A 13,533-nucleotide genomic window follows, 5' to 3' on the forward strand; every position below is an offset into this window, starting at 1 on the left:
CCTGGGGTGAGTGGTGAATCATGTTCATTCGATTTTTCACTGAAGTATCCAAGTAGACACCATCACTCTGGATAACACTGCTTGCTAAGTGCTGTAAATGTAAACGTATGGTCGCACAAATCATGATTTAGGTGGATATAGTAGCGCTTGCTTGCTCTATAGCATGTGTGTCACACCTGCTGTTACCAATTACCAGTACTTAATCCAATTTTTTCCCATTGCAGTCACTGGGAAGTTAGCGAAAAGGCCCTTCATATGGCTGTGCAGTGCTGTATATCACCCCTGTCCACCTGAAATGACTTTGCTCAACTTGGCAATAAGAACCTACAGGGAAAATATCCCATTTGGCAATTGAATTAATAAGCCATAATGGTATCAGCATTGCCGATACCTGTATTACTTTTATAGCAATCGCAATAGAGCGTTTAAGTGCCTGTATCGAGGCCAGTGCCGGGCTTGTGTGCTCAGCACTCAGGAAAATGAATGTTGCTAGGGTGCTAAAACTAAGAAAGGCTAGTTGTAATTTGACTGTAATGGCTCTGGCTCTACAGGCTCAACAAAACAACAGTGCTTGCGGTGTGGTGGGCCAAACGATAAGCCTTCAATCACAGTGCAGGCCACACTGAAGTTACCCCCGCCCCTCCAGTGAACCCACATAGCATTTAGTGACCTGCACGCTCAGGGACAAATGACCAACTCTCATAATTAGTTTGGCCGCATTACTCACAAATTTACAAAGAAATGAGAATTTCACCGCAAGCATTTCTTGCAACAATTGCCTCATTATAAGTAATGAATGTGGGTCAACAGCAAATGCATGGCTACTTCATATCCATTGAGCAAATTACGTTACGTAGTGCATGTTATTACAAGCATTCGTGGCTTTTTTCAGAGTGCTTTGGATTAGCCTACTTTATTGGATGTGCTGTAAAACTGCTATACATGGTCTTCACATTAACTTTTTCTGTACTGCTTGTTCCTGCAGAGGCGTTTTAGGACACAGGGATAAAAAAGGGCAGTCTTAAACTAAATTCTAACATACTGCAAACACTCGTCTCAAGAGGGAGTGTATTCTTGTTCCTGACATAAATACCTGGAGCTGAAACTGACAAGATATGGAATATTACCCCATTTCACTGCAATGAGATTTGAACATACAACTTAAGCCTACATATTTGGAATGCTACCTTATCCCATTGCTATAATATTTGAACCCCAGACATCTTTGGAATTTTACCTAATCCCATAGCAATGAGAGAGTTAAACCCCAAACATGTTTGTAATGCTACCCCATCAACTGCAATGGGATCTGGACCCCAAAAATGCATCCCATTTCTATGAGATTTAAACCCACAACTCCAGCCTACATATTTGGAATGCTATCCTATCCCATTCCTATGAGATTTGAACCCACAACTTCAGACTACAAGTTTGAAATATTAGCCCATCCCATTACTATTGGATTTGAACTCAAGAGTGATAAAATATGTGAATAAATGTGTTAAATTTAGCCACAGTATTATAATTAAATTTAATGTAATTACATTTATTGTATTAAATAAAAAAATGTTTAGGGGAAAAAAGATGTTAAATGTTTTAAATATAGAATAACCATTTATTGGTACATGTCTATTCTAAAATATTGATCTTGTTAATGTTTGTCATTAAATATAATGGTAAGTGCTTTGAGCTCCAAGCTTGTGAAACCTGAGAGAACATTTTTCCCGGGGGTGAGGCTTACGGAAATGGATCTGGTTGAGGCATGGCTGTATAACACACAGTTATTTTATAAACCGACTAAGGGGGCTTGTACAGTCTTCGGGCAAAAGGACAGGGGCTGGATCCCCGTCTCTGGGGTGTATTTGTGCACATGCTTGTGTTCCTGGTATAGTAAGAAGTGTAGATGACCAGAGGAGGACGGGTCGGGTCCCCCTTGTGAGTCTTGGTTCCTCCCAAGGTTTCTTCCTCCAGCTTTGAGGGAGTTTCTCCTTGCCACTGTCGCCGTTGGCTTGCTCATCCTTCATGTTATTTCTTCTTTCTTCTCTGTCTCTGTCCTTTATTAAGTACTAATTATGTAAAGCTGCTTTGTGATGACAACAGTTGCAAAAAGTGCTATACAAATAAATCTGACCTGATTTGACTTGACTAGATTACTGTAACGTAAAGTAAGGAGAACCAGATCAGATCCAGCAGGACGAACAACAGTTACTCCTCCATATCTCATTAGGAGCCAGTCAGACGTTGGGGATCTTGATGAGTAGGTCCATAGAATATCAGAAGAATTGCTTGGATAAATGAAACTCGCTGCGCTGCATAAATTCCCCTCTAGCTCCTCCATATCTCTTTATGAGCCAGTCAGACACTGAGGGGTTTTGATTAATAGGTCTCATAGATTATCAGAGGAAAAGTGCAGATGATCGGAACGTTGCAGATTATAAAACACTAAAGTATGTATCACCTTTGAAAGGGTTCTTTGTAAGGTTTATATATAGAACCATGGCAACACACTTTTTGGTACTATAGATTGAACCCTTTTCCTACGAGTGTGGTACAATACTGTTAAAAGTATAAGTTCCTTGGGGAACTTTCAGAGGTTTTTTAATTTGATACTGTAAAGGAACCTCTTAAGGTGCTTTGTTGAACCTTCAAGAAAAGGCTTTTTAGAAGAAAAGGGTTCCTTAAAGGTTCCTCAAAGCACCTTAAGAGGTTCTTGTGGTCAGTACCTACCAAAATGGTCCAAGGAAGCAAAACCAGTGAACCAGCGTCAGGGTCATGGTCACCTGATGCGATCCATGAAGGCCCCACCTTACAACCACAGGACTTTCAGAGGTCTTGTGGAGTCCATGTGGAGTCCAATGGTCAGATCTGTTGTGGTGGCACAAGGGGGATCTTCTCAATATTAGGCAGGTGGTATTAATGTTTTGGCTGATGAGATGAGTATTGATAGGTAGCTGATGAGCGATGACGGTATTGTCTTAACACTGGACAAAAACACTGGGAGTATTCCCAAGTCTTATTAGATAGTGCTGCGGTCCTCTCAATGTGTCCTCTCAATGTGTCCTCTCAATGTGTCTTCTTAATGTGTCCTCACAAAGCAGTCCATATTCCCATAATTAGCTGATTCCAGAGGTGTTGAGCTGCTCTCCAGAATCAACACCACCATATTCTCCTGAAGTCACTAATCGGGTTTCACTGTTTCACCAGTTTCACCAGCTTTAACTAGAGCTTTCTCTGGGGAGGCGGGGTTTATTTTGGTCCATGTGACAGTTTTGGGGTTTTGGAGCTGCCCCATTTTCCAGTCTTGTTTTGCTTATTTAGAGTTTTCTTTTTAAGGAGGAACAACAGTGTTTGAGGTTCATGGTTCATCACTTCCATCTACTGAACTCTCATTATTGAACCAGGCCAAGATAAACGACTGTTCACAGGGACAGAGGACTACAGGCCTAGAATTGAGAACCACTGCTCTATAGTCCTTCCCAATGCCTGGAAGGAAGTAAACACCCCCCCATTAACCTATTCCAATCCTTTAGAGTATGTCGTGACTACTTCTGGTTGTTAAATTTGGCCACAGATGGTTTTATTATTTTTCTTCAACATTTCTTCATATATAACCTTCCTTCTTCTTAAAGTCTGGGCAGTCTCCCAAAAGATGATGAGCAAATTTATGATGCTGAGGAAAGACCAAAGCCGCTGGAGACTTCACTGCTTATTTAAAGGTTAGCTCCGCAATCTTAGGCAGATATAAGTCTGTTAGTCAGTTAGTCAATTATTCCATAAAGCCCCCGCCTGCAATTAATTTACTCACCAAGCGTTACAAAGAAGATTGAGGCTCCTTTGACCTTGTTTTTGCACCAGGCCATAAAATGCTAGGCTACACAAATCGCTTCTGCAGGCAATTACATGGCTAAATGCAGGCGCCTCGTGCATGTTTGTGTTTGTAGTGTCGCTGACTTCTGAGGCCTGGCTGCTCAGCTCAAGGCAAGGCCAAGGATTCATCAAACACCCCTATGATGTGTCATATTTCAGATGTTTATGACAAGACTACTCACACTTTTACACAGGGCAAAAGACATATGAGCTTTCCTACTGAATTGCACTTCACGTGGAATTCAATTTTTTGACCCAACCTGGAAGGACTGTTATCCATTCCCCATTCATGTGAACTCCCCCTATCACTGGCAATGCCCCCAACACTAGGAGGGTAAAAAAACTAGCACGGCTCCACAGCTTTGATACAACAGCTAACAGACTTGTGATGTTTTTCAATTCTTAATTATAAAAAAGAAAAAATTTAAGCAATCTCTGTTCCTGAGGCCCCATTTTCACCATTTGTCTGGTGCCGGGTTGTTTCTTCCTTTTGTCCCCATGTTGACTGTGTGCAGAGAATGGTGGGTAACCCGAGGGCCGGAAAGAGTACAGTAGCATCAGTTGCGTCCTCCAAATCGCTCCGTATGTGAGCTGCATAGCCCTATATGACGTAGCGTAGCCGAGAAAGGCAGCCTTGGCTTTCCACCGCCAGCAGCTGGGGCCCACCTGGTTGCTCAGGGGTTTGACTCTGCCCCTGCCTTCCATGTCCGGCAGGATCTGTGAGGGTCCAGATGTTACAAGACCTGGGCCAACAATGGGTCCTACACTGAAGACTATAACTAGCTGGTATTGTTATCAATCAAACGCTTCAAGTTTTGCTTCTGGTAGAACTGGTAGAAAAACAAGCATCATGAATTGTGAAAAAATCGGGAAGGCAAGTGAGAGCCAGGCTACAAGCTAACCAAGCTACAATCTGTCCAGCTTGAGAGGACATTGAGAGGACTCCATTGAGAGGACAGCAGCACTATCTGATAAGACTAGGGAATCCATTGGCTGTAAAAATGATACTGTCCAGTCACTGCCTTGACTTACTGCCATTTGTCACAGCAATCTCAGAACGGCTCTTACGCTACAGAACACTGAGTTCCCTCGTGGCGTCTTTCAGCCTCGGGATCTGAACAAGGACACGAGATGAGATATTTCTGCTCCGATCCGTGGCCACTTATTGATTCCCAATCCCGGCCATCTTCGCTCTAATTTTTCCCTGAAAGGTCAGCAGACCAAGTCGCGTGCTGCTTTCGAAGGAGCAAATTGAGTTTAATGGCGGGCGACGATTTGGGTCAGGTTCATGTTAATTCCATGAGATTAAATTCACTGATGGGGCAAATTGCTCAGCAGGCCAAACAGTGTCTAATTTTCTCTGCTAGCACCCACGCATTAGCATGCCGATCATGCCCGTGGAGAATCGATGCTGGGCTCGCGGCTCAAATGTCTCCCTGACTTCCTGAGACAAATACCAGCTCTATTGAAACTCTGCACTACCTCTGTGGAGCTCTCTCTCTCTCTCTCTCTCTCTCTCTCTCTGTCTGTCTTTCGCGGCGAGTGCTATGCTAAGGCCTCGTCTGAAGATCGCCTTTTTGACAGCAGCCATTGTCTCGTTTGATTTATCCACGGCTTCAAATGCGGCGAGGGTGCGTGCTGGGATCTCTGAGCTGCTGGAGATGGGAGATTAGAGAGCGCTGATCGTGCTATCGCTGCATTAATTATTCCTGAAAGCCTACAGCTAGCACGTCCGTCCTTGTCCCTACAAAGCAAAGCAATGTGATGCATATAGGACCCTTTTAAAACGCAGCTAACTCGTCAATGAGGGGGTGGAGGGGACAAAGAGAGAAAGAAATCTCAGCCATATTTGAAATGTTACAGCCCTCACTGAGTCAAGATAAGACCACCCCAGTGATGTCTGGAGAGCTCTACTTCTGTATATAATGCTTTCATTTCACGGTGACAATTAAACCCCTCCTGAGATGGTGAGTGTAGAGGGTGGCAGGTGGTGGTGTCAGAGGAAGTGATGTAGTGCTGAGGTGTTAATGGTCACCATGCCCCACCACAAGTGTATGTGAATTTCCGAGTTATTGCAAGCATGATGCAACTCTTGGCTGCGGGGTCACTCTTGACTACTCACCCTGGCTGTAATTGGGCTTCCAGTCAGAATGTGATTTCATCATACTGTTCAGCTAACAAGGGCAAGAATCAACAGGGCTGGAGTGAACTCTTACCTAAAGTATGTGGACAGTATAGACAAGCATACACACACATATGTGCACACCGTACCTACACTATTTGGACAAAAGTATTGGGACATTAACACAAGGGTATTAAAAAAAAGTTGATCCTGCTTTTGTTGGAGTAGCTGTCTCTGATGTACAGGGAGTACAGTACTCTGCCAGGATTTGCTTCTATTCAATGATAAGAGTGTTAGTAAGGTCAGGATGCTGGATGATGATGACCACCCTACCTCATCCCCACACTCCCCAACTCATTCCGAAACAAAAGTACTGGATGGAGCACCACCAACCATCATTTTTCTGGACGAGCAGAGAGATACAGATCCGTCAATGACAGTGAAAGAGGCATGTGGACTGAGGTGGTAGGGTAATATTGCAGGTGATATTTTATTCACCTGTCCACTGGTAGTGCTGTTGAGCCACTTATAAACAAACACTCACACAGTCTGTCTGCCATGTACTCGAAGAAAAATTGTAAAAACAGTGCGGGGAGATAATGCTGGAGCTGTTTATGAACTTTATGGCTTATAAAAGAGAAATGAAGAGATGGGTGAGATTAAGAATAAAGGTTAAGATTAGGTTTAGGTGTAGATTAAGGAGAGTTAAGGTTAGGTTTAGCTGCACATTCAGCTGGGTTACGTTTTGGTGTAAGATTGAGATCACGTTAGGTTTAGGTGTAGCCTAAGGTGTACGTTAAAGTTAGTTAAGGAAAGGTTTAGGTGTAGATTAAGGTGTACATTAAGGTTTGGTTAAGATTAGTCTAGTCTAGAGGCCACAGTTCCCCTGAACGTGGATTTTACACAAACATGACTCAGTTACACAGTGTTACGCAGCGTTATGTATGAGTTTACCACGTTTCATGGGACGCCATGGCTCAGAGGAGCATGACAGGACTTACATCAAGTCTAAGCAAATTTTTAAAAACCTTCAACATTGAGTAATTCATGCTAACTGACTGGCAGGTCTATAATCTACTCATGACAACTGTGAGATATGCTGACTTAGCTGAAGCAGGAACACTACCGCACGTCCCAAGCCAATAAAATATTTGATATGATCATTGATATGGAAATATGACGATCATTAATAATAATAATTAATGCTATATAACAAAATCAGCTATTGCGGTTTAATGTACAATAGTTTATTGACCATAATCAAAATAAACAGAAATGTATTATTTATAACTTTATTAATCCCAAGAGGGAAATTGCAGTTGTTACAGTTGCAACCGTTTGTGTAAGAATCAAATAAATTAAATGAAAAACAAAAAGGGAAATAATAAATATGTACATGTTTATAAATTACAAATTATGCAAATAAAATATAAATAATTATTATAAATTATTATTGTGAATAACATCCCTGCATACTTCCAAAAATGTCTTCTGTTTCCTATCATCACCATTATTTACAGATCTAGAACAGAGCATTGCAAATCAATCCCACTGTAACACCACTCTGTATGACTTTCTTTACATATTAACTGTTTAATTTTGCAGAAATTGTAGAAAATTGATGAATCTGTCAACTTTGCTTTGCTGTATCTTTGCTGTATCATGCTGTATCTTATCAGTAAAAGACAGTACTGATTCAGGACAGTACTGATTCACTAAGTGGCAGTATTGATACAGTACTGATTCAGTAAAGGACAGTACAGATTCACTAAGTGGCAGTATTGATACAGTACTGATTCAGTAAAGGACAGTACTGATTCACTAAGTGGCAGTATTGATACAGTACTGATTCAGTAAAGGACAGCCTGCGATATCTGTCTGTGTTTATGCTTGTCTTAGGTTTAGATACTGTTAAAAAAATCAATAAAGCAATCGTCAAATGACTGGCAAAGTACTGATTTAGTAAGTGACAGTATTGATACAGTACTGATTTAGTAAGTGACATTATTGTTACAGTACTGATTCAGTAAAGGACCGTATTGATGCAGTACTGATTTAGTAAGGGGCAATATTGATACAGTACTGATTTAGTAAGTGACAGTATTGATACAGTACTGATTTAGTAAGTGACATTATTGTTACAGTACTGATTCAGTAAAGGACCGTATTGATGCAGTACTGATTTAGTAAGGGGCAATATTGATACAGTACTGATTTAGTAAGTGACATTATTGTTACAGTACTGATTCAGTAAAGGACCATATTGATACAGTACTGATTTAGTGACAGTATTGATACAGTACTGATTTAGTAAGTGACATTATTGTTACAGTACTGATTCAGTAAAGGACCGTATTGATGCAGTACTGATTTAGTAAGGGGAATATTGATACAGTACTGATTCAGTAAAGGACCGTATTGATACAGTACTGATTCAGTAAAGGACCGTATTGATACAGTACTGATTTAGTAAGGGGAAATATTGATACAGTACTGATTCAGTAAAGGACCGTATTGATACAGTACTGATTCAGTAAAGGACCGAATATTAACCATTTAATTTGACATAAATTGTAGAAAATCAATGAATCTGTCAACTTTGCTTTGCTGTATTTTACATTTACATTTACAGTATTTAACAGTCACTCTTATCCAGACACTACCTCCATCCCTGTAATAAATACACAGCCAGGAAAATCAATAGATAAAGAAGATACAGTGACTGCCTTGCACTGCAGTCATCTCTTATGATATATTATGAGCAGACCTTATAGCAAGGAAATGGGGAAATTGATCAAATTAGCCACGTCTGACTGAAATGTCTGCTTTGGATACATTTAAATTGCCATACATTCATAAATCATTATAGCTGCTCTCCTGTGGCAGAGCAAAGATGGCTGAATCCTTTCAAGCACATTGCATTGAATAAACAGTTTGTCACGAAACCAAACTCAAGACATGATTAGTATCTAGTGCTTCTTTAGTTTAGAAATGAAGATGCTAGGCTAATGTTGCTAACAAACCCTGGGTTTGGACTGTCACCAGTCTCATCTCTGTAAATATACACTCAGGACATCTCACAGTCCTCTCGAAATACACAGATTTTCATTTCTTTGGTGCAGAAGAGTCTGGATACTGCGGTTCAGAGTTTAATCTATAAAAACAATAATAAACTTCTCTGCACAGCATTCTGGGTAAGCTTAACCACTTTTACTTCAGCCCAATACGTGGTATTATTCCACACACTGTGGTTTAGTTTGAATGTAAAGTAGTACAACAAAACTGGACGTTATACAGGTGATAATATAGGTTACATTTCATTTAAAATGTTAGAATAATTCATATTCATAACCTTTTATTATATTTTGGGCTTGTGTGTTAATTTACTTATATTTACCAAAATTAAAACTAAAACACTAAAGAAAAACTGAAGAAGTGGACAATTGACGGCATCTGGGGTCAGTGCTCAATCATGTTCATTTGACACATGCTTGATCCCTATTTGCTTAAGGAATCCCTAGACAAAGGACGTAAACATGGGTAGACACATGTCCCTACCTATATCCAGCAACTACTGAATAGTCCTTACACTGTAAGAAAATCAATAAAGCAATGGTCAAATGACTGGCAAGGTACTGCTTCAGTAAGGGGCAGTATTAATACAGTACTGATTCAGTAAAGGACCATATTGATTCAGTACTGATTCAGTAAAGGACCGTATTGATTCAGTACTGATTCAGTAAAGGACAGTACTGATTCAGTAAAGGACAGTACTTATTCAGTAAATGACAGTACTGATTCAGTACTGATTTAGTACAGTATTGATACAGTACTGATTCAGTAAAAGACAATACTGATTCAGTAAAGGTCAGTACTGATTCAGTAAGTGGCAGTATGGATACAGTACTGATTCAGTAAAAGACAGTACTGATTCAGTAAAAGACAGTACTGATTCAGTACTGATTCAGTACAGTATTGATACAGTACTGATTCAGTAAAAGACAGTACTGATTCAGTAAAAGACAGTACTGATTCAGTACTGATTCAGTACAGTATTGATACAGTACTGATTCAGTAAAAGACAGCACTGATTCAGTAAAGGTCAGTACTGATTCAGTAAGCGGCAGTATTGGTACAGTACTGATTCAGTAAAAGACAGTACTGATTCAGTAAAGGTCAGTACTGATTTAGTATGTGGCAGTATGGATACAGTACTGATTCAGTAAAGGTAGTACTGATTCAGTAAGCGGCAGTATTGGTACAGTACTGATTCAGTAATGGACAGTACTGATTCAGTAAGGGTCAGTATTGATACAATACTGATTCAGACACTTTGCCGTTTGGACACCCAGAAGAAGTTTGTTCCAGAATGGCAGGTCGAGCCGAGCCGTACCTGAAGCTCTAGGCCAGCATCAGCAACAGCACCTAGAAAAGCCTTCTGTCTCCACTGTAAAGGAAGCCCACTCAGGCCATTAATGACTCAGCACTGATTCAGTAAAGGTCAGTACTGATTCAGTAAAAGACAGTACTGATTCCGTAAGGGGCAGTGTTGATACAGTAATGATTCAGTAAGGGCCAGTTAATGATTCAGGCCATTAAGTTTGTGTCCAGCTCAGCTCAATTCAATCCGGCCTGCAGGAAGCCACTCGTCCAGCCATGCCACCACTGGCCAAGCGGCTAGCTTAATTAAACTTTCATTCCACAAATATCCCTGCACATTTAATGATCTCATTCCGCATGAATTATAGATATGAACGAATGAACAGAGGAGTAGATTGAGCTAAAAAAAGGATGGAGGGAGACTGGGCAGAGGGGAGCATTTAATGGAGACTGCAAGAGGCCCACCAGCAAGAGACCCACAGGGAGGACAGACATGGTGGACAGAAAGCGGGTGACGTTGCGCTCCGGGCTGGTGGCCTAGATGCGGGGTTCTTCACTGCTTCTCGGTTCTCTTCACGCTTACCCACACCCATCTCGCCCCAAGCAGTCGTCTAAACCTCACCCCACAACGACCTCCTCTCTTCAGTTAAAGAGACTGTTTCCTTAAAAGTCTCATTGTACCACAGGAAAGAATGGGAATTTCAAAACCTAACCTAACCTGCTCGTAGCATGTACATTATATGGACAAAAGTATTGGGACACTTGTTAATGCGTTGTCTCTTCTGAAATCAAGGTTGTTAAAAAGAGTTCATCCTGCTTTTGGTGGAGCAACTGTCTCTACTGTCCAGGGAAGAAGGCTTTCTGCTAGATTTCGGAGGAGCATTGCTGTGAGGATTTGATTGCATTCAGTGACAAGAGTGTTAGTGATTTCAGGATGTTGGATGATCACCTCCCCAACTCATCCCAAAAGTATTGGATGGAGCACCATCCATCATTCTAGCTCAATACTGGGGCTAGAATGCTAGAATACTTTTGGAGGAGCATTGCTGTGAGGATTTGATTGCATTCAGTGACAAGAGTGTTGGTGATTTCAGGATGTTGGATGATCACCACCCCAACTCATCCCAAAAGTACTGGATGGAGCACCACCATCCATCATTCTAGCTCAATACTGGGGGGCCTTATACCCCTCTAGCCCATGCCTGGCATTAGACAGTACTATTCTATTGGCAGTACTTCTCTACAGGCACTAGACAAGCCATGTGTATGTAGCAATGTAGCAGTGGTAATTTGACTTTGTGACTAAACCTAATGTTAAAAAGATGATTTTTACACACACCAATCAGCCATAACATTAGAACCAGGTAAAGTAAAAAAACATTGCTGATCTTCATCAACAGTTGGTTCTGTCAAGGGGTGGATATACTAGATCTGAGCCAGTTGCGATGGCTATTTGAATGGGTCAGAGACTCTCCAACACATCAGGTCTTCAGGTCTTCTGGGGTCTTCCTGGTATGCACTGGTCAGTACCTACCAAAAGTGCCCCAAGAAAGGGTCATGGGCATTGAAGGCTCATTGATGCAATTTTCACAGAGATTTTTGTGTAGTGTACGTTTGGGTCCTGCCATGCCTCATGCACATGCTACCCAGGCTCCACCCATTGCCTGAAACACGCAGAACATTTCCTGTACTGTGATCACGTCTAATCCGCAGCTGTCATCCACATGTGTGTAAGGGAGTTCATATGTAAAAAAAGCTTATTTTAGATTATATGACGTAGTTTGAGCCTCCGATCATTTATGTAAACCGCTGATTTGTCCGCTCTCACTTATTGGCTTTGTTAGCCTCATTGCTCCAAGCTAAAGAAGCTAACACCAGATCAATCATGGTTGATCAAATACACTTGGGCTAAGGGGGAAATAATTTGGGGCTTAATTTGATTCCACTCACAATTTTAAAAAGGCACCAGCTTTCTGAATGAGCTCCGTTGTTTGGGATAGGATGCAGGTGATGAGGCCTATGTGCTAATCATGTTAAGCACAATGCATTGGTACACGTGAGTACGCATTTCTTTTTGTTTATAATTATATTATTTTACCACATATTCTACCTAAATACTACCCAATTTGAAAAGCCGATTACCCAGTCCCTCCTCCTATCACTAGGAGCATTAGGCATTGCCCCCAACACTAGGAGGGTGAAGACTAGCACCCTAGTCCCCTCCTCCGAAACATGTAAAGTCAGCCACTGCCTCTATTTCAGCTGTCGCCGATGCAGCATGCTCAGAGGAAAGTGTGGCTCCCCAGCTCTGATAGTGACTATCATTGCACTAGGAGTGATGTGGAGTGATGTGGAGTCAACTCCCTCCAGAGAGAGCAAGGCCAGTTGTGCTCACCCTGACTCCAGCTGCTGATGGCAGGCAGGATTCAAACCAGCAATCCTTGGATCATAGTGGCAGCGCCACTTGTGCCTTTGTCCTTAATTGTGTTTTCTTAACCATGACACTCTATCTGGATCATATACCCTTGGCATGGTCGTGCGAGCCATTTAGAATAAGCTCAGCCAGGCAGAGACGCCTTCTGTACGAGGGACGTCTGTTAATTGAAACCTCCGCTGTGGTTCCTCGAAGCTCATCACGCACTGGAAAGCCTATGAGCTCAATTCATTCATGTTAAAGTCAACAGTTTGACCTTGTATTAAGATCAGGGCAGGCATAGGAAAGTGCACTGTAGCGCCACAGTAAATCAATAAAGTAGAGTGCAGTTTTGCAGGCAGGTCGTGACACATAAATTAAATACAGTGAGGTTAATGAAGTCAATAAAGTCTTATTATGCTATCAGTCCACTTATATGAGCACTGTGCCTTAATTTCCACTGCGCGATGAGGTCATTCTAAGCGTAATTAGCTTTGCCTTTCAGGGCAGTTTTTGTCCAAGTAGTAACTAGTGTATTCGCCTGCATGACCAGCATGTCTGCCCTGTCCCATGAAACCACAGCTGAAGAGTCTGCAGAGTTAGAGGAGAGCTGGGAGAGCATCCTTTGTCCTTCTTTCCTTCCCTTTCTCTCCCTTCCTTTGTCTGTCTTACAGAATGCAGTGTAGCCTGATAGCACAGCACGCTGTGGACTGCCTTCAGCTTTGCTATGAGACACTATGAGACACAGATG

The sequence above is a fragment of the Salminus brasiliensis genome, chromosome 13, assembly GCF_030463535.1.
Source record: "Salminus brasiliensis chromosome 13, fSalBra1.hap2, whole genome shotgun sequence".
Taxonomy (NCBI): domain Eukaryota; kingdom Metazoa; phylum Chordata; class Actinopteri; order Characiformes; family Bryconidae; genus Salminus; species Salminus brasiliensis.